This window comes from Salmo salar, chromosome 18 (genome assembly GCF_965601325.2).
Source record: "Salmo salar chromosome 18, fSalSal1, whole genome shotgun sequence".
In the NCBI taxonomy this organism is placed as follows: domain Eukaryota; kingdom Metazoa; phylum Chordata; class Actinopteri; order Salmoniformes; family Salmonidae; genus Salmo; species Salmo salar.
In genome coordinates, this window is record NC_138308.1 from 92,498,396 (window position 1) to 92,526,237 (window position 27,842).

General features: G+C 40.8%; 1 long non-coding RNA gene and 4 other non-coding genes across 6 annotated transcripts; 4 read left to right on the forward strand and 1 right to left on the reverse strand.

Moving 5' to 3' along the window:
• Positions 1-9,769: 9,769 nt before the first annotated feature.
• LOC145861794 (uncharacterized) lies at positions 9,770-13,187 on the reverse strand. Of its 2 annotated transcripts, XR_014381477.1 has the most exons (3): positions 12,742-13,184; positions 10,814-10,899; positions 9,770-10,414 (listed from the first exon to the last, which is right to left on the reverse strand). It is a non-coding gene; the product is annotated as an uncharacterized LOC145861794 (long non-coding RNA). The 2 variants fall into 2 exon arrangements; XR_014381476.1 differs by having other exon boundaries at positions 9,770-10,899; positions 12,742-13,187.
• A 5,188-nt stretch (positions 13,188-18,375) lies between these two features.
• On the forward strand, positions 18,376-18,447 carry LOC123728828 (small nucleolar RNA SNORD30). Its single transcript, XR_006760600.1, has one exon. It is a non-coding gene; the product is annotated as a small nucleolar RNA SNORD30 (small nucleolar RNA).
• Positions 18,448-18,780: 333 nt separating this feature from the next.
• LOC123728855 (small nucleolar RNA SNORD22) lies at positions 18,781-18,907 on the forward strand. Its single transcript, XR_006760627.2, has one exon. It is a non-coding gene; the product is annotated as a small nucleolar RNA SNORD22 (small nucleolar RNA).
• Positions 18,908-19,435: 528 nt separating this feature from the next.
• Positions 19,436-19,505, forward strand: LOC123728842 (small nucleolar RNA SNORD31). The gene has a single exon (XR_006760614.1). It is a non-coding gene; the product is annotated as a small nucleolar RNA SNORD31 (small nucleolar RNA).
• Positions 19,506-20,275: 770 nt separating this feature from the next.
• On the forward strand, positions 20,276-20,345 carry LOC123728837 (small nucleolar RNA SNORD31). Its single transcript, XR_006760609.2, has one exon. It is a non-coding gene; the product is annotated as a small nucleolar RNA SNORD31 (small nucleolar RNA).
• Positions 20,346-27,842: the final 7,497 nt, after the last annotated feature.

Genomic DNA, 27,842 nt, shown 5'->3' on the forward strand with positions numbered 1-27,842 from the left:
GGATAGAATACCTGTATGTCTCTAGTGGTGAACTGGGATAGTGCAGCAGAACACCACTGGATAGAATACCTTTATGTCTCTAGTGGTGAACTGGGATAGTGCAGCAGAACACCACTGGATAGAATACCTTTATGTCTCTAGTGGTGAACTGGGATAGTGCAGCAGAACACCACTGGATAGAATACCTGTATGTCTCTAGTGGTGAACTGGGGTAGTGCAGCAGAATGCAACAGTCCTATAATCTTTAACTCAGATGGATGGTATTTTCTGTGGCATTAAAAAGGTCTTCGTCTGACATTGGACGTGGTGCCAAATAACCTTTCACCTGACTGGTGCATGCTTTCCTTACAAGAAAATTACACCCAAATACGGTGTTTGCAAAATGCATCAAATGGGGATTTCTGTATTTTGAAAGTGACATATCTTGAAGTTGATTGCTGACAAGCAAAACATTTTGGGACTATGTCACAATGGACTAATGAAACAAATACCAAAATATGTTTTTTGGATGGAGTTTTCCTTCAACTGGTTTCTAGAACTCCCTGAAACTGTATTTTATGGTATTATTCTGTAGTGATGAAATTAAAACCTTTTCAAGACATGAAGTCAAACCGTTACACACCAACACTAACCATGGTGGGGTGACTGAATTTAATATACAGTTACACACCAACACTAACCATGGTGGGGTGACTGAATTTAATATACAGTTATACACCAACACTAACCATGGTGGGGTGACTGAATTTAATATACAGTTACACACCAACACTAACCATGGTGGTGTGACTGAATTTAATATACAGTTATACACCAACACCAACCATGGTGGGGTGACTGAATTTAATATACAGTTATACACCAACACTAACCATGGTGGGGTGACTGAATTTAATATACAGTTATACACCAACACTAACCATGGTGGTGTGACTGAATTTAATATACAGTTACACACCAACACTAACCATGGTGGGGTGACTGAATTTAATATACAGTTATACACCAACACTAACCATGGTGGGGTGACTGAATTTAATATACAGTTATACACCAACACTAACCATGGTGGTGTGACTGAATTTAATATACAGTTACACACCAACACTAACCATGGTGGGGTGACTGAATTTAATATACAGTTATACACAAACACTAACCATGGTGGGGTGACTGAATTTAATATAGAATTATACACCAACACTAACCATGGTGGTGTGACTGAATTTAATATACAGTTATACACCAACACTAACCATGGTGGTGTGACTGAATTTAATATACAGTTATACACCAACACTAACCATGGTGTGACTGAATTTAATATCTAATTATACACCAACACTAACCATGGTGGTGTGACTGAATTTAATATACAGTTATACACCAACACTAACCATGGTGGGGTGACTGAATTTAATATACAGTTACACACCAACACTAACCATGGTGGGGTGACTGAATTTAATATACAGTTACACACCAACAATAACCATGGTGGGGTGACTGAATTTAGCAGTTACACACCAACACTAACCATGGTGGGGTGACTGAATTTAATATAGAATTATACACCAACACTAACCATGGTGGTGTGACTGAATTTAATATACAGTTATACACCAACACTAAGCATGGTGGTGTGAATGAATTTAATATACAGTTATACACCAACACTAACCATGGTGGTGTGACTGAATTTAATATACAGTTATACACCAACACTAACCATGGTGGTGTGACTGAATTTAATATACAGTTATACACCAACACTAACCATGTTGGGGTGACTGAATTTAGCAGTTACACACCAACACTAACCATGCTGGGTGGCATTGGACATGGTGCCAAATAACCTTTCACCTGACTGGTGCATGCTTTCCTTACAAGAAAATTACACCCAAATACGGTCTTTTGGTATTTGCAAAATGCATCAAATGGGGATTTCTGTATTTTGAAAGTGACATATCTTGAAGTTGATTGCTGACAAGCAAAATATTTTGGGACTATGTCACAATGGACTAATGAAACAAATACCAAAAATAGTTTTTGGATGGAGTTTTCCTTCAACTGGTTTCTAGAACTCCCTGGAAAACTGTATTTTATGGTATTAATCTGTAGTGATGAAATTAAAACCTTTTCAAGACATGAAGTCAAACCGTTACACACCAACACTAACCATGGTGGGGTGACTGAATTTAATATACAGTTATACACCAACACTAACCATGGTGGGGTGACTGAATTTAATATACAGTTATACACCAACACTAACCATGGTGGTGTGACTGAATTTAATATACAGTTACACACCAACACTAACCATGGTGGGGTGACTGAATTTAATATACAGTTATACACCAACACTAACCATGGTGGGGTGACTGAATTTAATATACAGTTATACACCAACACTAACCATGGTGGTGTGACTGAATTTAATATACAGTTACACACCAACACTAACCATGGTGGGGTGACTGAATTTAATATACAGTTATACACAAACACTAACCATGGTGGTGTGACTGAATTTAATATACAGTTATACACCAACACTAACCATGGTGGTGTGACTGAATTTAATATACAGTTATACACCAACACTAACCATGGTGTGACTGAATTTAATATCTAATTATACACCAACACTAACCATGGTGGGGTGACTGAATTTAATATACAGTTACACACCAACACTAACCATGGTGGGGTGACTGAATTTAATATACAGTTACACACCAACAATAACCATGGTGGGGTGACTGAATTTAGCAGTTACACACCAACACTAACCATGGTGGGGTGACTGAATTTAATATAGAATTATACACCAACACTAACCATGGTGGTGTGACTGAATTTAATATACAGTTATACACCAACACTAAGCATGGTGGTGTGAATGAATTTAATATACAGTTATACACCAACACTAACCATGGTGGTGTGACTGAATTTAATATACAGTTATACACCAACACTAACCATGGTGGTGTGACTGAATTTAATATACAGTTATACACCAACACTAACCATGTTGGGGTGACTGAATTTAGCAGTTACACACCAACACTAACCATGCTGGGTGGCATTGGACATGGTGCCAAATAACCTTTCACCTGACTGGTGCATGCTTTCCTTACAAGAAAATTACACCCAAATACGGTCTTTTGGTATTTGCAAAATGCATCAAATGGGGATTTCTGTATTTTGAAAGTGACATATCTTGAAGTTGATTGCTGACAAGCAAAATATTTTGGGACTATGTCACAATGGACTAATGAAACAAATACCAAAAATAGTTTTTGGATGGAGTTTTCCTTCAACTGGTTTCTAGAACTCCCTGGAAAACTGTATTTTATGGTATTAATCTGTAGTGATGAAATTAAAACCTTTTCAAGACATGAAGTCAAACCGTTACACACCAACACTAACCATGGTGGGGTGACTGAATTTAATATACAGTTATACACCAACACTAACCATGGTGGGGTGACTGAATTTAATATACAGTTATACACCAACACTAACCATGGTGGTGTGACTGAATTTAATATACAGTTACACACCAACACTAACCATGGTGGGGTGACTGAATTTAATATACAGTTATACACCAACACTAACCATGGTGGGGTGACTGAATTTAATATACAGTTATACACCAACACTAACCATGGTGGTGTGACTGAATTTAATATACAGTTACACACCAACACTAACCATGGTGGGGTGACTGAATTTAATATACAGTTATACACAAACACTAACCATGGTGGTGTGACTGAATTTAATATACAGTTATACACCAACACTAACCATGGTGGTGTGACTGAATTTAATATACAGTTATACACCAACACTAACCATGGTGTGACTGAATTTAATATCTAATTATACACCAACACTAACCATGGTGGTGTGACTGAATTTAATATACAGTTATACACCAACACTAACCATGGTGGGGTGACTGAATTTAATATACAGTTACACACCAACACTAACCATGGTGGGGTGACTGAATTTAATATACAGTTACACACCAACAATAACCATGGTGGGGTGACTGAATTTAGCAGTTACACACCAACACTAACCATGGTGGGGTGACTGAATTTAATATAGAATTATACACCAACACTAACCATGGTGGTGTGACTGAATTTAATATACAGTTATACACCAACACTAAGCATGGTGGTGTGAATGAATTTAATATACAGTTATACACCAACACTAACCATGGTGGTGTGACTGAATTTAATATACAGTTATACACCAACACTAACCATGGTGGTGTGACTGAATTTAATATACAGTTATACACCAACACTAACCATGTTGGGGTGACTGAATTTAGCAGTTACACACCAACACTAACCATGCTGGGTGGCATTGGACATGGTGCCAAATAACCTTTCACCTGACTGGTGCATGCTTTCCTTACAAGAAAATTACACCCAAATACGGTCTTTTGGTATTTGCAAAATGCATCAAATGGGGATTTCTGTATTTTGAAAGTGACATATCTTGAAGTTGATTGCTGACAAGCAAAATATTTTGGGACTATGTCACAATGGACTAATGAAACAAATACCAAAAATAGTTTTTGGATGGAGTTTTCCTTCAACTGGTTTCTAGAACTCCCTGGAAAACTGTATTTTATGGTATTAATCTGTAGTGATGAAATTAAAACCTTTTCAAGACATGAAGTCAAACCGTTACACACCAACACTAACCATGGTGGGGTGACTGAATTTAATATACAGTTATACACCAACACTAACCATGGTGGGGTGACTGAATTTAATATACAGTTACACACCAACACTAACCATGATGGTGTGACTGAATTTAATAATCAGTGATACACCAACACTAACCATGGTGGGGTGACTGAATTTAATATACAGTTATACACCAACACTAACCATGGTGGGGTGACTGAATTTAACAGTTACACACCAACACTAACCATGGTGGGGTGACTGAATTTAATATACAGTTATACACCAACACTAACCATGGTGGTGTGACTGAATTTAATATACAGTTACACACCAACACTAACCATGGTGGGGTGACTGAATTTAATATACAGTTATACACCAACACTAACCATGGTGGGGTGACTGAATTTAATATACAGTTATACACCAACACTAACCATGGTGGTGTGACTGAATTTAATATACAGTTACACACCAACACTAACCATGGTGGGGTGACTGAATTTAATATACAGTTATACACAAACACTAACCATGGTGGGGTGACTGAATTTAATATAGAATTATACACCAACACTAACCATGGTGGTGTGACTGAATTTAATATACAGTTATACACCAACACTAACCATGGTGGTGTGACTGAATTTAATATACAGTTATACACCAACACTAACCATGGTGTGACTGAATTTAATATCTAATTATACACCAACACTAACCATGGTGGTGTGACTGAATTTAATATACAGTTATACACCAACACTAACCATGGTGGGGTGACTGAATTTAATATACAGTTACACACCAACACTAACCATGGTGGGGTGACTGAATTTAATATACAGTTACACACCAACAATAACCATGGTGGGGTGACTGAATTTAGCAGTTACACACCAACACTAACCATGGTGGGGTGACTGAATTTAATATAGAATTATACACCAACACTAACCATGGTGGTGTGACTGAATTTAATATACAGTTATACACCAACACTAAGCATGGTGGTGTGAATGAATTTAATATACAGTTATACACCAACACTAACCATGGTGGTGTGACTGAATTTAATATACAGTTATACACCAACACTAACCATGGTGGTGTGACTGAATTTAATATACAGTTATACACCAACACTAACCATGTTGGGGTGACTGAATTTAGCAGTTACACACCAACACTAACCATGCTGGGTGGCATTGGACATGGTGCCAAATAACCTTTCACCTGACTGGTGCATGCTTTCCTTACAAGAAAATTACACCCAAATACGGTCTTTTGGTATTTGCAAAATGCATCAAATGGGGATTTCTGTATTTTGAAAGTGACATATCTTGAAGTTGATTGCTGACAAGCAAAATATTTTGGGACTATGTCACAATGGACTAATGAAACAAATACCAAAAATAGTTTTTGGATGGAGTTTTCCTTCAACTGGTTTCTAGAACTCCCTGGAAAACTGTATTTTATGGTATTAATCTGTAGTGATGAAATTAAAACCTTTTCAAGACATGAAGTCAAACCGTTACACACCAACACTAACCATGGTGGGGTGACTGAATTTAATATACAGTTATACACCAACACTAACCATGGTGGGGTGACTGAATTTAATATACAGTTACACACCAACACTAACCATGATGGTGTGACTGAATTTAATAATCAGTGATACACCAACACTAACCATGGTGGGGTGACTGAATTTAATATACAGTTATACACCAACACTAACCATGGTGGGGTGACTGAATTTAACAGTTACACACCAACACTAACCATGGTGGGGTGACTGAATTTAACAGTTACACACCAACACTAACCATGGTGGGGTGACTGAATTTAATATATACACACCAACACTAACCATGGTGGGGTGACTGAATTTAATATACAGTTACACACCAACACTAACCATGGTGGGGTGACTGAATTTAACAGTTACACACCAACACTAGCCATGGTGGGGTGACTGAATATAATAAAGTATTTGGTATTTTATTAGGATCCCCATTAGCTGTTGCAAAAGCAGCAGCTACTCTTCCCGGGGTCCAAACAAAACATGAAACATAATACAGAATGGCATAATACAGAACATCAATAGCTCAAGGGCAGAACTACATACATTTTTTAAAAGGCACATGTAGCCTACATATCAATACATACACACACTATCTAGGTCAAATAGGGGAGAGGCGTTGTGCCGCTAGGTGTTGCTTTATCTGTTTTTTGAGACCAGGTTTGATGTTTATTTGAGCAACATGAGAAGGAAGTTCCATACAATAAGGGCTCTATATAATACTGTACGCTTCCTTGAATTTGTTTTGGATTTGGGGACTGTGAAAAGACCCCTGGTGGCATGTCTGGTGGGATAAGTGTGTGTGTCAGAGCTGTGTGTAAGTTGACTATGTAAACATGAATGTTTCTTATATATTAAATCTATAACCAAGAGCACTGTATTTGGTACAAATCATTCCTTAAGTTCTAGACCTCAGCTGAATCTGGTAATGAATGGTGTGGCTGTTGAACAAGTTGAGAAGACTAAATGACTTGGCTTTGCCTTAGATTGTAAACTGTCATGGTCAAAACATATACAGTTGAAGTCAGAAGTTTTCATTCACCTTTGCCAACTACATTTAAACTCAGTTTTTCACAATTCGTGACATTTAATCCTAGTGAAAATTCCCTGTCATAGGTCAGTTAGGATCACCACTTTATTTTAAGAATGTGAAATGTCAGAATAATAGTAGAGAATTATTTATTTCATCACATTCCCAGGGGGTCAGAAGTTTACATACACTTAGTTAGTATTTGGTAGCATTGCCTTTAAATTGTTTAACTTGGGTCAAATGTTTAGGGTAGCCTTCCACAAGCTTCCCACAATAAGTTGGGTGATTTTTCGCCCATTCCTCCTGACAGAGCTGGTGTAACTGAGTCAGGTTTGTAGGCCTCCTTGCTCGCACACGCTTTTTCAGTTCTGCCCACAAATTTTCTATAGGATTGAGGTCAGGGCTTTGTGATGGCCACTCCAATACCTTGACTTTGTTGTCCTTAAGGCATTTTCTCACAACTTTGGAAGTATGCTTGGGGTCATTTGTCCATTTGGAAGACCCATTTGCGACCAAACTTAAACTTCCTGACTGATGTCTTGAGATGTTGCTTCAATATATCCACATAACTTTATTTCCTCATGATGCCATCTATTTTGTGAAGTGCACCAGTACCTCCTGCAGCAAAGCACCCCCACAACATGATGCTGCCACCCCCGTGCTTCACGGTTGGGAAGGTGTTCTTCAGCTTGCAAGCCTCCCTCTTTTTCCTCCAAACATAATGATGGTCATTATGGCCAAGCAGTTCTATTTTTGTTTCATCAGACCAGAGGACATTTCTCCAAAAGTACGATCTTTGTCCCCATGTGCAGTTGCAAACTTTGGTCTGGCTTTTTTATGGCGGTTTTGGAGCAGTGGCTTCTTCTTTGCTGAGCGGCCTTTCAGGTTATGTCGATATAGGACTCGTTTTACTGTGGATATTTTTGTACCTGTTTCCTCAAGCATCTTCACAAGGTCCTGCTGTTGTTCTGGGATTGATTTGCACTTTTCGCACCAAAGTACGTTCATCTCTAGGAGACAGAACGCGTCTCCTTCCTGAGCGGCATGACGGCTGCGTGGCCCCATGGTGTTTATACTTGCGAACTGTTGTTTGTACAGATGAACATGGTACCTTCAGGCGTTTGGAAATTGCTCCCAAAGATGAACCAGACTTGTGGAGGTCTACATTTTTTTTCTGAGGTCTTGGCTGATTTCTTTTGATTTTCCAGTGATGTCAAGCAAAGAGGCACTGAGTTTGAAGGTAGGCCTTGAAATACATCCACAGGTACACATCCAATTGACTAAAATGATGTAATTTAGCCTATCAGAAGCTTCTAAAGCCATGACATAATTTTCTGGAATTTTCCAAGCTGTTTAAAGGCACAGTCAACTTAGTGTATGTAAACTTCTGACCCACTGGAATTGTGATACAGTGAATTATAAATGTAATATTCTGTCTGTACACAATTGTTGGAAAAATTACTTGTGTCATGCACAAAGTAGATGTCCTAACCGACTTGCCAAAACTATAATTTGTAAACAAGAAATTTGTGGAGTGGTTGAAAAACGAGTTTTAATGACTCCAACCTAAGTGTATGTAAACTTCAGGCTTCAACATTACATACCCCAACCAGAATCCATGGATTACATGCAACATTCGCACTGAGCTAAAGGATAGAGCTGCCGCTTTCAAGGAGCGGGACTCTAACCTGGAAGCTTATAAGAAATCCTGCTATGCCCTCCGATGAACCGTCAAACAGGCCAAGCGTCAATACAGGACTAAGATGGAATCGTACTACATCGGCTCCTACGTTCGTTCGAATGTGGCAGGGCTTGCAAACAATTAAAGAAAACAAAGGGAAGCACAGCCGAGAGCTGCCCAGTGACACGAGCCTACCAGACGGGATAAATAACTTATCTGCTCACTTCGTTGAAAGTAACACTGAAACATGCATGAGAGCATCATCTGTTCCAGACGACTGTGTGGTCGCGCTCTCCACAGCCAATGTGAGTAAGACCTTTAAACAGGTCAATATTCACAAGGCCGCTGGGCCAGATGGATTACCAGGACGTGTCCTCCGAGCATGCGCTGGCCAACTAGCAAGTGTCTTCATCGACATTTTCAACCTGTCCCTGACCGAGTCTGTAATACCAACATGTTTCAAGCAGCCACCATAGCCCCTGTGCCCAAGAACACTAAGGTAACCTGCCTAAATGACTACCGACCTGTAGCACTCACATCTATAGCCATGAATTGCTTTGAAATCTGTGTCCGGGAAACTTCCCCTAAAAACTAGCATTATAGAACTGATTAAGTTGTCAGCAAATGTCACGAGAATGTTTTATCCCAATGTTCTAACTGAACTATTTTATAGCTTTGACCAATTCTCAGAGGTTGTAAGGCTCTGGTTAATAAAGAATTAGACCAAGTCCCAGTCCTCAATAGATCAACTCTTTATTCAGAGAGCGCTCTGTCATCAAAATGAGAACACAATCTTTTTATAGCACACACACACACAAATGAACTCACATCAGTAGAAACTCCAGCTCTCATTAGGCGGGCTGTATTTTTCCAAAGTTCACATACATTGTTTATCACCCTTCTGCAACATGTTTCATCATCTTCTGCAAGCCTAGCCTTTTCTAACAGTTTTTCTCCTCCCTAGGGTGAGGAGGCCTCTTTCCAGTTATTAGTTTCACCGATATCACAAGTTGACAGTTCAGTTGTCCTTGAATGTCTCAACTATACGTAGCTCATATTGCGAAATGGTAACACAATGGCCTAGTCACACACATTATTGGATTATGACTCTAACACATTTCATACAATTATATGGTTTCAGGGTGGAGTACTTTAGTCATTATCTTAAACATAGAAGAATTTGTATCAGAAAACAACATCCCACAGAGCGGAGGTTGAGAAACACTGAAGCTTCTTCAGATGCGTTTTATTAATGCACACCCAGGATGTTAATCTGCAGTGAAGACGCGTGCAGCGATGTCATCCAGTAGCCAGTCTACTCCGGTCAGTAGGTTCTCTCCTGTCACAGCACTGCAGCCGATGATACACCAGTGGTGGGTCTTAATGTCATCCAGGCCCAGGGCCCACACACACACACACACACACACACACACACACACACACACACACACACACACACACAAATAGATGAATACAAGTATTAGACATGAAATCAAAGTTATCAACCAATGTATTTCCAACCCAACAATGATAAAAACACATAAATTGTGTGGGAGTGTGTGTGTGTGTCTTTGTGTGTGTCTGTGTGTGCGTGCGTGTGTGTATATATAGGGGGGGGTACTCTGTTCTCGTAGGTGTGAAACATCATTTGTGTCTAAACCATTACAGTATGGAAATTGTAAAGGATATGGTCACGTGTCAAACGTTAGCAGACGAGAGAAGGCTGATATTGAAGAATCTGTGAATGGAAAATGTTGCATCTGTGGTGGGTATCATACTCCGGACTTCCTTGAGTGCCCTGTTCGGGTGAAGGAGGTCAAGGTGCCAAAGATCAGGGCTGCTCAGCGGATCTCCTATGTGGAGGCTGTGAAGAGAGTCAAAGGGGCAAGAAGTTGAAGCTATGGCAGTGGATGTATTGCAACCAGTTGCTAGTGTTTTAAGTATTTGGTAGTTTATTAGGATCCCCATCAGCTGTTGCAAAAGAAGCAGCTACTCTTCCTGTGGTCCAAACAAAACATGAAACATAATACAGAATGGCATAATACAGAACATCATTAGACAAGAACAGCTCAAGGACAGAACTACATACATTTTTAAAAAGGCAAACGTAGCCTACATATCAATACATACACAAACTATCAATCGGTTGATCTGGATAAACTCATTGTGAAGGTGGATTTTGTAGCATTTATAGCCACAGTGATCAATTGTACAGGACAAGTGTCCAAGAAGTCCAAGAAGCTGGTTATCATTATATCTTCTGCAGCCAGAGAAGATTTCGCAGAAAATACAAGGACTTTTGTCACCAGGAAATGTCCTGCCCTCACAGGAGGCTTCTGAGGCTGTGTTGTACCTGATTAGAATGAGTTTTTTACAGAAAGGCAGGTTGATTTTATTTAGTTAATTTCTGTTTTGGTAGTTTGTATGATATTTTATTTATTTTTACCCAAATGTTTTCCTTTTTATCCACCCGCCCAGTAGGTGACGGAATGCACATTTAATTGTTGTGAACGCCATTATACCATAGAAGAAGGAGGAGGAGGAGGAGGAACAGCGACATCTGGTCATTCATGGATTTTCATTCTCCTCCGTCTGTGTAAACTTTTTCATTTTCTCCTCTCATGATGCTGACGACTCGGTAGAGAATATGCCTCTCAGGTAAGCTGCATATTACTGAAATGTCTGCCATGCATGGTACAATCACTCACTTTAGCGGCAGTAAAACGATACAAGCGTTAGTTTGCCAACTGGCTAGTTTGGTGGTTTTTGTTATCTCCTAGCTTACCACGTGTCATGTTGGTGTTAGCTAGTAGGCTAGCTTTCCAGGTAGGAGAAGTGACCACCATCACTCTCTTACCGAATCAGACTTTGAAGAAGAAAATGATCAGATTCTGAGTAGCATTTGGCCCCTGATTCGACTGTCGTTGCTGCGCTAATGGCACCTTATTCTCAATAGTTTACTACTGATTAACGTTGATCTGGTCAAAAGTAGTTCACTGTATTGGAAATGAGGTTCCTTTAGCGACGATATCAATGTCGGGTTTTATATGCCTGCACGTTGTCATGTGGTGATTCTACCATGCTCTGTTTTAGCTCTCTCTCTGTGTAGTGGTGCTACCATGCTCTGTTTTAGCTCTCTCTTTATGTAGTGGTGCTACCATGCTCTGTTTTAGCTCTCTCTTTATGTAGTGGTGCTACCATGCTCTGTTTTAGCTCTCTCTTTATGTAGTGGTGCTACCATGCTCTGTTTTAGCTCTCTCTTTATGTAGTGGTGCTACCATGCTCTGTTTTAGCTCTCTCTTTATGTAGTGGTGCTACCATGCTCTGTTTTAGCTCTCTCTTTATGTAGTGGTGCTACCATGCTCTGTTTTAGCTCTCTCTTTATGTAGTGGTGCTACCATGTTCTGTTTTAGCTCTCTCTCTATGTAGTGGTGCTACCATGCTCTGTTTTAGCTCTCTCTTTATGTAGTGGTGTGGCCAGTGTTGCCAACTAATTTTCAGGGTAAGTTGCTAGAGGCAGGTTGATGTGATGCAGAATACACAATAACGTTACTCAAATATATAAAATCAAAAATCCCAGTTCCCCTCCCCCAGGAGGCTTTTTGGTAGGCCATCATAGTAAATACTAATTTGTTCTTAAGTTACTTGCCTAGTTAAATAAAATGAACATTGCTCTGGTCAAAAGTTGTAACGTAAACTAACTCACTTTTTTACGTCGCGCTGGTCCATACATTTGACCATATTTTAGCGCCCAAAAAACGTAATACTTCCAGATCAGCTGTAATATCAATACCATTTATAAAGCGCAATTTCTCCCCTTTCCAACAAAATCAATGACGAGGCCTTCATGATGCCCACCTCTGCATGATTCAAGAAGGCGATGAGCTCCGTTGGGTCTTTTTAAAAATGGCGGGTGGGGAAGCTAAACCTATTGGGTGACACGGGAACCAAACCGGCTGCGCAGGGGCGCCATCGTGCATACATGTATTTTGTCTCCCCAGGACTTGAAGCGCGTCTGCGTCAGAAGTAGGAATGACTCCTATTTTTCCCCTTGGCACCGCAGACGCTGATTGACGTGCTTGAGCAGTGTGGGTGCAATAATTGAATAACATACATTTTTGAATCTATTTTGCAACACTCGCGCAAAAAATGACTAGGTATCCCCCTTATCCTGTCCCTTGTTTTCAAACGGTGAGTGAAGTTCTACACCTGGTGGAGAGAGGCTGTAAGACAGAATTAGTTGCTTTATGTGTGCTGTACGTTACATCCATTACCATGTCAATCAACGCTTGAATAGAAACGTATTTCACACCCCAGATTTTGATGTCAACACAGTCAAATTAGTTTTCTTTGCAGCCTCGTTTGAATGTCGCGGTTGTGCACATTTGTACGGAATGGGGCTAGTCTTCGTGCTAGCTTTAGTTAGCAAAACTACCTTTAATTTACCTCATACTGGACTCTGACATAAAGTCCTCCGGATGTTCAGCATTTAACTGGCTCATAAGTGACTGGCTGTAAATTATAATCCTCAATGACAAGCATTTGTCAGATAATTATTTACATTTTTATATTTTAGTCATTTAGCAGACACTCTTATCCAGAGCGACTTACAGTAGTGAATGCATACATTTCATACATTTTTTTTTCTCCGTACTGGTCCCCCGTGGGAATCGAACCCACAACCCTGGCGTTGCAAACTGAGCCACACGGGACAATTATAATTTTATTTGTTAAGCTACTCTTTGATTTGATGGGCTCTATTTAAGAACCTATCCTCTCATAGAAACCAAACCATAACTAACATTATTTTATGATTCCTTCTCTAGAATACCTGATTCCAGACCACGAGACTGATGTACTTTGTGAAAATCCAGGTTGGTGAAATGTCAAGACACTGGCTTCATTTGAAATGATACTCTACTTCCCTTTATAGTGCACTACCATAGACCAGGACCTGTGCACTATAAAGGGAGTAGGGTGTGACTTTGGATGCAGACTCTTTCACTATCCCCTTTTGGCTGGCCAACTATACAAGATGGCTACTGGGACATGCTACAGTCCCAATGATGTTAAACTTAGCTCGGGTTGAACTGATGTGAAACGACATGAACTACTGAGTGACTGTATATAAATGCAGCAGTTAGTCATCGTATTTCTCAATCGGCAAACTAATAAAATGTTTGCCTTTCCTTCTCCAGGGTTTGGGTGCTGTGGTCAGTGGAATTGCAGCGTGGACTCCAACATACTGGTAAGTTGTGTTTCTGAAACTGTCCCAAATGGCACCCTCTATAGTGCACTACTTTTGACCAGAGCTTTAAGGGCCCTATTCAGAAGTAGTGCACTAGAAAGGGAGGTCTTTCCCAGAAGAAGAATCGTTCTCTGCAACCACATGATAAACCTTTTGGAATCTCGTTTGTCTGAATTCCTGTTGATGTTAAATGACCTGACACCCTGCTGAGTAGTCTAGTTAAATGTCCTCTACATTTTTTTTGTTTGTTTTACAGTTGACTGTCCTGAAACAAGATGGCTGTTCTGGGCTGCTTTTAAACCTCTACAGGATCAGTGTCCTGAAATCTGGACAGCTGCTGCTCAATATGTGACTAGAAAGGCATTCTAAACAACAGCCAACTTTCCGGGACATCGACATGTCTTATATCGTCAAAGCTTAAATATTTGTTAATCTAACCGCAGTATCTAATTTACAGTAGCTATTCCAGCGGGACAAAATACCATGCTATTGTTTGGGGATAGTGCACAACAACAAAACGCTTATCAATGCAACTTGTTTGATACATTCACCTCTGACATATTGGCTACACAACACGTCAATTAGCCTAATGAAGGTAAGCCGTCGTTAGGCACCAATGAGACCAGCGGTGTCCACTTGATTGACAGTCTTGGTTCAAGGACCACATATCATTTGAAAACAATCTAGCTAGATAGCCAATGAGCTGGGCTTTCCAGCAGCATGTAAACGCCTTTTGTACTACAAACAACCATCATGCTAGGGCTGTGGGCAACAGTGTTCATTCTCTGGTGAAAGCAAACAGGACTCACGGTAGTTAATGATACGCAGCGGTTCGTTCTCTTCTACAAACTTTTGTCAAAACTAAAAAAAGAAAACATGGCTACTACTAGTGGAAAAGCTACATCCAAGTTTACACATTTGGATGAGAACATTGCAGAAATGGACTGGGAGAGTGACATAGAACTGATGGATGAGGACTCCATGAGTGAGTACAGTTTTGATTCCAGTGAGGAAGAAATGTTTTTGGAAGGAGAAGATCCACTTTTAGATCAGTAAGTAAAATAGGTTTTTGCATCTCATGCTAATGCAGTTGTTTAAATGGTTGCATATTCATTTGAGATATTTCTATATAGTTATATGGACCTGAGGCATATAATGTATTAGCATAGCCTATGTGTGTTTTCTGTTGGCTATGACATGCTGTTGTTTTTGAGTGTCTTAATGCCTGTTGGTCCACATATTTCATTATAGTGATTGTGTTCCCCATACTCTATATAATATAGATGAGTGCTGTGTATTTGATATATTGACGCAGTGCTCACTCCCTGCTAAAATAAAGGTTAAATAAAATAAGGAATAGGAAACTTGTTCTAAACATTTTATTTATTTTTTTAATCCTCAATAGATGTATAGACTCTGATGACCTGTGGGAGCCACCTCCAAAGAAACCACATTCAAGTCCATCCCACACTGATTCAAACATAGGAAGTGGTTCCTCCAGTCTGACCCCTGCTGCTGTCTCTGGCTCCACACCCACCCGTCCATCTAGAGGTGTTATGAGTCCAGACCAGAAGCGGAGGAGGGCCAGTGTACCAGCGGCAACTTCAACCGAGGGAGAGGACCGTTGGCGCACTGTGCTAGAGGATGATGTGGAGCCACTTCCACCAATATTTAGACCTAAAAGGCAGCCAGGACCTCAGCTGGACATGACTGGAAAGTACAGCCCCCTTCATCTTTTCCAGCTGTTTTTCTCCTTGTCAGTTCTTCGTTTGCTTTTGTCTAACACCAACAAGTATGGGGCTAAGAAGCATGCAGGCAAGAAAAAGGCATGGAAGCCCATTTCCATCGAAGAATTATACTGTTACATCTCACTGGTCATTTATATGGGCGTTGTGAAGTTGAAAACCCTGAAGGACTACTGGAGAAGCTCAAGACTCTACCAACTGCCTTTCCCCACAACTATCATGTCTTGTAAGAGGTTTATGACTGTCTCGCGGGCGCTTCATATCAGTGACCCACAAGCTGACGAGAACAATGACAAGAAGAAGGGGACAGCAAGCTTTGATAGGCTCTGCAAAATCAAACCTCTCTACTCCAGCATTGTTGAGGCCTGCAAGACCCATTTTCAGCCTGCCCAGAACCTGTCCATAGATGAGAGAATGGTAGCCTCAAAGGCCAGAATTGGCATCAAACAATATATGCCTAACAAGCCAACAAGATGGGGTTACAAACTGTTTGTTTTGGCAGATTCTGCGTGTGCCTACACTTGGAATTTCTTTGTTTATGAGGGGAAGTCCATCTCAGCCACCGGTATGGGACTTGGTTATGATTCCGTAATGAAATTATTGGAATTTCCACTGCTGGGGAAGGGCTACAAACTGTTTGTGGATAACTTTTACACAAGCCCTACTCTGTTTACAGACCTGAGGAAGCTGAAGGTATGGTCTTGTGGAACCATTCGTCCCAACGGAGTGGGTTTTCCCAAAACAAAAGTAAACGACATGCCTAAGAGGGCTGAAAGGGGTACCATGAGATGGATTCGTAAAGATGACCTGCTCTTTGTAAAGTGGATGGATGCCAGAGAGGTGGTCATGTGCTCCAGTATCCACAAATCGTACAGTGGCGATCACATCGGCAGGCGTGCGAAGGACGCTAATGGGACATGGACCAAGAAAGCTGTCCCCGTTCCAGCTGCTGTAAAGGATTACAATAAGAGCATGGGAGGTGTGGACCTGTCTGATGCTCTCATAGGCTACTACAATGTTCTCCACAAGACAATGAAATGGTACAAGACATTGTTCTATCACTTCATCGACATTGCTGTGGTGAATGCATTCATCCTCCAGAAGGAAATGGCTAGGATCTGTGGAAAGACCCCCATGACACAGCTAGCCTTCAGAGAGCTGCTCATCCAGGAGCTTGCTGACTACGGCACAAAGTCCACTGCAGCACCTTCTGTCCCCTCTACCTCTGTCCCCTCTACCTCTGTCCCCTCTACCTCTGTCCCCTCTACCTCTGTCCCCTCTACCTCTGTCCTCTCTTCTCTTGCCTCCAGTGATGTTCACCTTCCAAAATACATCACTGCAGACCTGAATGTGCCTCAGGGCCAAAAGGGCTCAGCATGGAGGCGTCGTTGTTCTGTGTGCAAAATGAAATCTCCCATCACCTGCACTACTTGTGCTGTTACCCTCTGCTTTACAACAGAGAGAGACTGCTATGGGTCTTGGCATCAGCAGCTCAATCTGGTGTAGAGGACTGTGGGTGTTCTAAATACTGTAATTGTAAATATGTTTTTTCTCCCTTTGTTTGTGGTGTGTACACTTCTGACATTAGAGCAGCGTTGGCTGCTAACTTGGCCGTTTATCTTAAATACTTCACTTCTGTGTTTTGGGAGGCATTGGATCAGCGTTCTCGTCTTATCTCCTGTTAGTAACTTTTATATAGGGATGCTAATGATCCATTCTGTATGACATTCCTGGGAGTGTGTAAACTTAGTTTTATTATTAAAGCATTTTAGTATCTTCTCTATAGGTATGTACTTTTAAATGGACCAGTTTGGCCACTTGGGTACATTTTGGGGAAACTCGTGAGGGAAACCTGGAAAACTTCATACTAAATATTATGTAGTTCTGTCATTCTTGAATGTAACTTTGCACACACATTGTTACCCTGTTGTGGACAACAAAAAATATAGAAAAGCAATGTTTTTTTTTCTGTTATCTTTTACTATGGTGTTATATTGTCCTGCATTATTCTCATCCCTCCACAAACTTCAAAGTGGTTCCTTTCAAATAGTATCAAGAATCAGCATATCCTTTCTTCAGGTCCTGAGCTACAGGCAGTTAGATTTGGGTATGTTATTTTAGGTGGAAATTGAGATGGAGCCTTATCTATGCAGGTATGGATCCATCCAGTCTAAATGGATATTTTAACACCAGTCTTTAATATGTCCTAGAAGTGGTAGTTCAATGTGAAGTTTGATTTCCTTTTTAAATATTATTTTATTATGTACAAAACATTTCTATACAACATTTTTTACTTGGCAGGTTTAGCTGTTTACAGTTTGTTTGCAGTTTGAGCTATCCCTCTGCTGAACATGATGAATATTCTCTTTGGAATCTCGTTCGTCTGAACTCCTGTTGAGAAAAGGAATAGCTGACTTCAGCAGAGGGCTACGTAACCCTGTCATAAAGGCTACATATGTTATGTCTAACCCCCTCCTTGTGCCTGCCTGGTATCTGGTCCCCACCCAGAGATTATCTTGAAGCTTTTGTCTTAGGTTTCCTCTGTATGTGGCTGAACAGGGAGCCGTGATGCCAACTAGACTGGTGAGTTTTGGTTAATGAGTACGTTTGGTTATTGTCATGTGAAATGAATCTAGTCATTGTATCTTAACCAGAGCCTCTGCCTTAGCCACAAGCTATAACCAGTCTAGTGTTAATACTCACTGCAAACAAGGGTGAACAGTTGCTGTTTGGTAGTCATGGTGACTCTGGCTCCTGCTGATGACACCCGCACGCGTCTTACGCCCTGCGTCGACGACAGAACCTGCAAAGGTGGACCCACTGGCGTTGCCAGGGCAGAAAGGGGACAGCTGGTTGGGGTTACCAACTGTCTGATGGGACCAGAGACTCACACAAAATGGCTGTTGGCTCTGCGTTGTTGATCCAAAATGGCCGCCATTAGATTTAAGATCAAGAAGTAGATGCAAGATCATTCATGAAATGCTAGTCGCAGCACAAATCACTGAGGTGGATGGGCCACTCAGAATGTAGTCAGTTTATTTACTGTTTCTTGCAGTACCATCAATACAGTTGAAGCAGGATTGAAGTTAGGATACTGACTTCCAAATAACTAGTGTCCTGATGTAGTACAGGGCCCTTGTCAGCACTCCCATATTTCGTCTCTCAGGGTGGTAGTGCTGGTCTAGGATCAGTTGTCTTTCAGATAGTTGTGTTACCTCCCCAGCTGATTGGTTACCCCTCTGATCTATCAGCCAATAAAGCAGTCTTTAATGTCCTGCTGTTCAGCATGTTTATTTAGCCTCCTCTCCTTCAGGTCCTGATGGTGGTACCAGACTGGTCACTAGAAGATGCCTGTTACTGAACTACCTCAAGGTGTGTATGATCCACTTAACTTCTGTCCTTTATAATGTAGAAGTGATGATTTCCTGTTACCGCCCCAGTCTGATGTTCAGCTGACTGATTGGTTACTGAACTGATCTCCACTACAGCAGTGTGTTCTGGGGACCCAGAGGAGTGGTGGGTCCCCAGGATTAGATAATGCTGTAGACTGATCTAATGTCGACCACTAGTTCTTACAACATCACTTAATAATCCCTCAACTCTCCTCCCCAGTTTGTCCTTGTGGGTCTGCAGTCTTCAGGAAGGTGTGTATGATTTTGTTTTGACAGCATCTTCACTCACTGACCCTCCACCTCTTGGACTTGCTACCAACTCCACCTACCTTCTACATACTCATTAATGTCACTGAGTGAACTACAATTCCCATGAACACATAACTACAGCGCACACCCACCACATGGAACATTCTGGAATGCTGTACGTGATGATGGATGCACATGACAGTTGGTTGGCTTCTGTCCGGTGCTCTGTGGCTGGCATCAACCCAGGTTTCCCATCGGTCCTCCTGTGGGTTGGGCAGACACTGACAAGCCTGCTCTTGGTTAAGGGGCAGGGGTAAGGTGGGCTGCCTGCCTGGAGGGAGGGTGTCTGGGTGGGAGGCTTGGAGCCAGTCCTTGGCCCGCTGGATGGCTACAATGACTGAAGCTGGAGACTGATCTCATTTCAGAATGCTCTGCATATAGTCTGCAGTACCTAATGTACTTCTACATAATGTTTAATTGTAATCTGTACTTTCCAGGTCCTAACTGTTCCAACCTGGCCACTGGAGAACTGTTGCTGCACTACCTCAAGGTGTGTAGGATCAACTTTCACTTTGATCTGTTGCCTTTAACTTCTGTCCTTTATAATGTAGAAGTGATGATTTCCTGTTACCGCCCCAGTCTGATGTTAAGCTGACTGATTGGTTACTGAACTGATCTATATTCTAGAGCAGTGTTTTACAATCCTGGTTCTGGGGACCCAGATGTAAGGCTTTGTTTAGACAGACGGCTCAATGATGATCTTTCACTAATTAGTCTTAAATAATCAGACCCTAATGTTGACTGCAGGTATTTACTAAAGTAGCTTCAATATAAACTTCAGAGAAATAATCTAAATGTTATTGGTGAAACCCTGTTTTCCAAACACCCTGGTATACCACCCAAGCCTAGTTCTAGGGGGGAAAACACTTGTTGACAGTTGGGTCCCCAGGATTAGAATACACTGCTATAGACTGATCTCATGTCTCACTACTAGTTCATACAATGTCACTTCATGCTTTCCTACTTTCTCCCTCTAGGTTTCTGCCCCCGGGTTGAGGTCCTAGTGTCTGCAAAGGTGTGTGACTTTAGACAGCATCTTAACCTCTCTAGGGTATGTGGGACGAAATCGTCCCACCTACTCAACAGCCAGTGGAATCCCGTGGCGCGTTATTCAAATACCTTAGAAATGCTCAAACATATGACTATGACAAACATATGACTATTTTACACCATTTAAAGATAAGACTCTCGTTAATCTAACCACACTGTCCGATTTCAAAAAGGCTTTACAACGAAAGCAAAACATTAGATTGTCAGCAGAGTACCCAGCCAGAAATAATCACACACCCATTTTTCAAGCTAGCATATAATGTCACAAAAAACAAAACCACAGCTAAATGCAGCACTAACCTTTGATCTTCATCAGATGACACTCCTAGGACATTATGTTATACAATACATGCATGTTTTGTTCAATCAAGTTCATATTTATTTCAAAAACCAGCTTTTTACATTAGCATGTGACGTTCAGAACTAGCATTCCCACCGAACACTTCCGGTGAATTTACTAAATTACTCACGATAAACTTTCACAAAAAAAATAACAATTATTTTAAGAATTATAGATACAGAACTCCTTTATGCAATCGCTATGTCCGATTTCAAAATAGCTTTTCGGCAAATGCACATTTTGCAATATTCTGAGTAGATATCACGGGCTAGCTAATTTGACACCCACCAAGTTTGGCGTTCACTAAACTCAGAATTACTATAAGAAAAATTGGATTACCTTTGTTGTTCTTCGTCGGAATGCACTCCCAGGACTTCTACTTCATCCACAAATGTTGTTTTGGTTCAAAATAATCCATAGTTATGTTCAAATATCCTCTGTTTTGTTCTTGCGTTCAAGACGCTATCCGAACGGTGACGCGCGGACGCATGTCGTGACAAAACATTTCAAAATATTCCATTACCGTACTTCAAAGTATGTCAAATGCTGTTTAAAATCCATTTTTATGCCATTTTTTTCTCGTAAAATAGCGCTAATATTCCAACCGGGATACGTCTTTTTCGTTCAAACACTGAACATGTAAAATGGACTCTTCGCGTGCGCCCGTCTCATTGTTCTCAGATCGACCACTATCCAAATGCGCTACTGTTTTTCAGCCAGGGACTGCAGAGTCATCATTCAACGTTCTGGCGCCTTCTGAGAGCCTATGGGAGCCTTAGAAAGTGTCACGTTAGAGCAGAGATCCTCTGTTTTCGATAGAGGGTATAGAAGGCCAAGAAATGGTCAGAGGGGGCACTTCCTGTACAGAATCTTCTCAGGTTTTGGCCTGCCATATGACTTCTGTTATACTCACAGACACCATTCCAACAGTTTTAGAAACTTTAGGGTGTTTTCTATCCAGATCAAACAATTATATGCATATTCTAGTTTCTGGGCAGTAGTAATAACCAGATTAAATCGGGTATGTTTTTTTTTATCCGGATGTGAAAATACTGCCCCCTACCCTAGAGGTTAATGTATTGTCCACTCAGTGTAAATGTGTTGTAATGGAAAAGGGGGGCAGATCAATACTAGGAAGATGTTGTTAATGTCCTGTTGAATGTTCCTCTTGGATCATCACTCTGACCCATGCAGTTTGTTAGACACTGACCTGATGAGTCATCATTACCGCCCCAGTCTGATTGGTTACGCTCTGATCAAGTCATCTCATACCTTGTGTATTAGTCCCTACAGTATCACCAGGGTTTAATTCTCACACTATTTTCCCTCTAGCTCTCCTGTTGTACACCGGCAAGCCCTCTTGCACTCCTGTTTGGTCAGCAAGGAAGTGGGACGTCTCGTTGGAACTGGGGAGAACCAGGCCAAGTCAATTCAACCCTGTGACTGTTTTGATGTATAAATAAATCTACAAATTAATGCTTGTCCTATTTTTCTTTCTTGGTGGTAGTAAATCAGACTTGGTGAATTTGGCCATTTTGAATTAACCATGTGATGTTCTGAATTCAATACTGAACAATGTGACATTTCCTGTCATCTCATATCATTATGTAGTTATTCTAGGTGGATGCTAACATGTAGAAGTAACGTTGACATTTCACTGGCTATAGAAAGTTAACTGACTTCAATTATTTAAAGCTACTTATTTCTGAATGGATGTTATTGTGAGTAGCATGTGTAGTCATGTAGTGGGCTTTAACGACACGATGGGACCGTTTAATAATCTAGGGAATAAACTCAGTTTACGCTGTTATCAGTACCGACAAAGATGGTGGATAAATAAAGCGTACACTCAGTCCCGTTACCATGGGACGAAATGAAAATTACGGTATATTTAACTGGGTTTATCATGGACATCAATGTGCCACCTTGTAGTCCCGAAAACCCTAAATGAGTTACCTCTAATTCGTTCAACTATTCCTATGGTGGAAAGAATATGGTTCTGGGATCAGTGTGAAAACGAGGGTTAAAGGCGCTGCATGGTCAATCTGTTTACGTTGGTCGTGAAGCATTTACGGTGATTTGGTCTCTGCCGAAGTCGGGCCATTAATCATTTCGCCGAGCTGTTAAGGAAGTGAGTTTGTTTATACAGGACCTACCGTCAACTAATCGTATCAATTTGGAGCCATCAGAATTGTTACACATTGATGCGCACAGTTGTGGTAGGGAACTCAATTTGTGCTCTGACCACGACAAGCTAATAGAGCGTTTGCCCATTTGGGAGTAGTTTCCCGGACACGGATTGAGCCTGAGCCTAATCCGGGACTGCATTTACATTATAATTTTGGTGATTAACAGGAGAGAAAAAGTCGTACTGTACATTTATTCATATTGCGTACCGTTTAGTAGTGGTAACCACTGGATAGAATACCTGTATGTCTCTAGTGGTGAACTGGGGTAGTGCAGCAGAATGCAACCGTCTATAATCTTTATAACTCAGATGGATGGTATTTTCTGTGGCATTAAAAAGGTCTTCGTCTGACATTGGACATGGTGCCAAATAACCTTTCACCTGACTGGTGCATGCTTTCCTTAAAGGAAAATTCCACCCAAAAACGGTCTTTTGGTATTTGCAAAAAACATCAAATGGGGATTTCTGTATTTTGAAAGTTACATATCTTGAGAAGTTGATTGCTGACAAGAAACATTTTGGGACTATGTCACAATGGACTAATGAAACAAATACCAAAATAGTTTTTGGATGGAGTTTTCCTTCAACTGGTTTCTAAAACTCCCTGGAAAACTGTATTTTATGGTATTATTCTGTAGTGATGAAATTAAAACCTTTTCAAGACATGAAGTCAAACCGTTACACACCAACACTAACCATGGTGGGGTGACTGAATTTAATATATAATTATACACCAACACTAACCATGGTGGTGTGACTGAATTTAATATACAGTTATACACAAACACTAACCATGGTGGGGTGACTGAATTTAATATAGAATTATACACCAACACTAACCATGGTGGTGTGACTGAATTTAATATACAGTTATACACCAACACTAACCATGGTGGGGTGACTGAATTTAATATACAGTTATACACCAACACTAACCATGGTGGTGTGACTGAATTTAATATACAGTTATACACCAACACTAACCATGGTGGTGTGACTGAATTTAATATACAGTTATACACCAACACTAACCATGGTGGTGTGACTGAATTTAATATACAGTTATACACCAACACTAACCATGGTGGGGTGACTGAATTTAATATACAGTTATACACCAACACTAACCATGGTGGTGTGACTGAATTTAATATACAGTTATACACCAACACTAACCATGGTGGGGTGACTGAATTTAGCAGTTACACACCAACACTAACCATGGTGGGGTGACTGAATTTAGCAGTTACACAGCAACACTAACCACGGTGGGGTGACTGAATTTAATATACAGTTACACACCAACACTAACCATGGTGGGGTGACTGAATTTAATATACAGTTATACACCAACACTAACCATGGTGGGGTGACTGAATTTAGCAGTTACACACCAACACTAACCATGCTGGGGTGACAATTTAATATAGAATTATACACCAACACTAACCATGGTGGTGTGACTGAATTTAATATACAGTTATACACCAACACTAACCATGGTGGGGTGACTGAATTTAATATACAGTTATACACCAACACTAACCATGGTGGGGTGACTGAATTTAATATACAGTTATACACCAACACTAACCATGGTTGTGTGACTGAATTTAATATACAGTTATACACCAACACTAACCATGGTGGGGTGACTGAATTTAATATACAGTTATACACCAACACTAACCATGGTTGTGTGACTGAATTTAATATACAGTTATACACCAACACTAACCATGGTGGTGTGACTGAATTTAATATACAGTTATACACCAACACTAACCATGGTGGTGTGACTGAATTTAATATACAGTTATACACCAACACTAACCATGGTGGGGTGACTGAATTTAGCAGTTACACACCAACACTAACCATGGTGGTGTGACTGAATTTAGCAGTTACACAGCAACACTAACCACGGTGGGGTGACTGAATTTAATATACAGTTATACACCAACACTAACCATGGTGGGGTGACTGAATTTAATATACAGTTATACACCAACACTAACCATGGTGGGGTGACTGAATTTACTATATAGTTACACACCAACACTAACCATGGTGGGGTGACTGAATTTAGCAGTTACACACCAACACTAACCATGGTGGGGTGACTGAATTTAATATACAGTTATACACCAACACTAACCATGGTGGGGTGACTGAATTTAATATACAGTTATACACCAACACTAACCATGGTGGGGTGACTGAATTTAATATACAGTTATACACCAACACTAACCATGGTGGGGTGACTGAATTTACTATATAGTTACAAATCAACACTAACCATGGTGGGGTGACTGAATTTAGCAGTTACACACCAACACTAACCATGGTGGGGTGACTGAATTTAGCAGTTACACACCAACACTAACCATGGTGGGGTGACTGAATTTAGCAGTTACACACCAACACTAACCATGGTGGGGTGACTGAATTTACTATATAGTTACACACCAACACTAACCATGGTGGGGTGACTGAATTTAGCAGTTACACACCAACACTAACCATGGTGGGGTGACTGAATTTACTATATAGTTACACACCAACACTAACCATGGTGGGGTGACTGAATTTAGCAGTTACACACCAACACTAACCATGCTGGGATGAGTGAATTTTAATAACAGAAACATTAATGTGAAGCACTGGTTGGCAGAAAACCAATGAACCACTGTAAACAGTTATTGCTCAGTATGATGGTTCTGTCTAGCAGCAGCCTAACAAATCTGAGGGGCTCCCGAGTGGCGCAGTGGTCTAAGGCACTGCATCTCGGTGCTAGAGGCGTAACTACAGACCCTGGTTCGATCCTGGACTGTATCACAACCGTCTGTGATTGGGAATCCCATAGGGCGGTGCACGATTGGCCAGCGTCGTCCGGGTTTGGCTGGGGTAGGCCGTCATTGTAAATAAAGATGTGTTCTTTAACTGACTTGCCTAGATAAATAAAGGTATATATATATATATATATATATTTTAATATAGCCACAGTGATTAATTGTACAGCACAAGTGTCCAAGAAGTTGGATATCATTAGTTGGATATAATTATATCTGTGAGGGAGGACTTGGTGGACTGTATATTCTTTAGGTTAGGTTTTACTTTATGTGTTCTCTCCCGCGTGCTGGTAAAGGTACAGATGACAGACAGTTGATGTGGTTTAATAACGCTGAATATGCACATTATACCATACGCCATTATACCATAGAAGAAGAGAGAGAGACAGACACAGACTGCAGTCCACACACCCTCAGGCAGTGATGTCAACTTAGCAATTTTATTTTCAGAGTACCCTGGCAACTTTTTTTTTTTCAAACAGCACCTAGCAACAAATGTAGCTACTTTTAAAAATGTATTTGGAACTTTTGGCAACTTTTGAAAAGTGACTCAAACTCTAAAATGCACACATTTTCCCTCTAAATGACACAAAAATGATTTTCTCCGTCATACACTCAGTCACAACACACGTGCCTGGCTGCAAAAGTGCATTGTGAGTGACATCAGCAGCAGGCGCTCAGCTCGTGCACAGGCAGCAGCAATTTCAGCAAATTGCAAATCATTGTTGGCTGACTGCTGCAGCAGTAGTACGGGTTCGACGAGATCTTGTACAGAACTTTCAACATCAATCATGTCTCAATCAAAATTGTACAGCCAGAAGTACAGAAAAGAGTGGGAGTCTGTACCTGAATTTAAAGGGTGGCTGAAGCCAGTAATTGGGGATGATTGACGGGCATCCTGTGCGTACTGCAAATCAGATATGCTGCAAAAATGTATGACATCAAAAAACATTGTGCGACAGCAAAGCATATAACTAAATCAAGACCGTACAACCCCACAACGCAGTCTACATTACCACAGTTTCTTCAGGGTATTGGCACTGATAATGCATCCGTGATGACTGGGGTGCACATGATTTTAAAGGAAGAATGTGCATTACCCAATTTGGTACTCATCCGTGATGTATGCCATTCTTTACAATTGGCTGACAGTGCAGCATCCAAAGAAACCATCCCTAGGAGTGTTGAGTACTTAATCAGGGAAACCTACAACTGGTTTTCCATGTCCCCAAAACGTTGCGAGGCGTACAAAGTGGTGTATGTCACAGTTAATTGTGGCCAGAAACCCCTGCAGATCACCAAAGTGTGTGCCACACGTTGGATATCGATTGAACCTGCGGTAACTCGTATATCGAGCCAGTGGGAAGAACTGAAACTCCACTTTGAGTTGACAAAGGCCAGTGAGCGTTGCTACATGGCGGATGTGCTCCACGACATGTACATGGACAAGACCAACTATGTCTACCTGACATTCTTGAAATCAATCCTGTCCGACGTACAAGTTGCAGTGAAGTCATTTGAGGGAGAGCAAACAGATCCTGTCAAGCTTTTGGACAATCTGGTACACCTCTTAACATCAATTTGCAGCAGAGTAGTCAATCCTATGGCAAAAATTGATGTCCTGAATGATGCCATTGATGGACATCTCAGTCCATCACCATACCTTCGGTACCTTTGAGA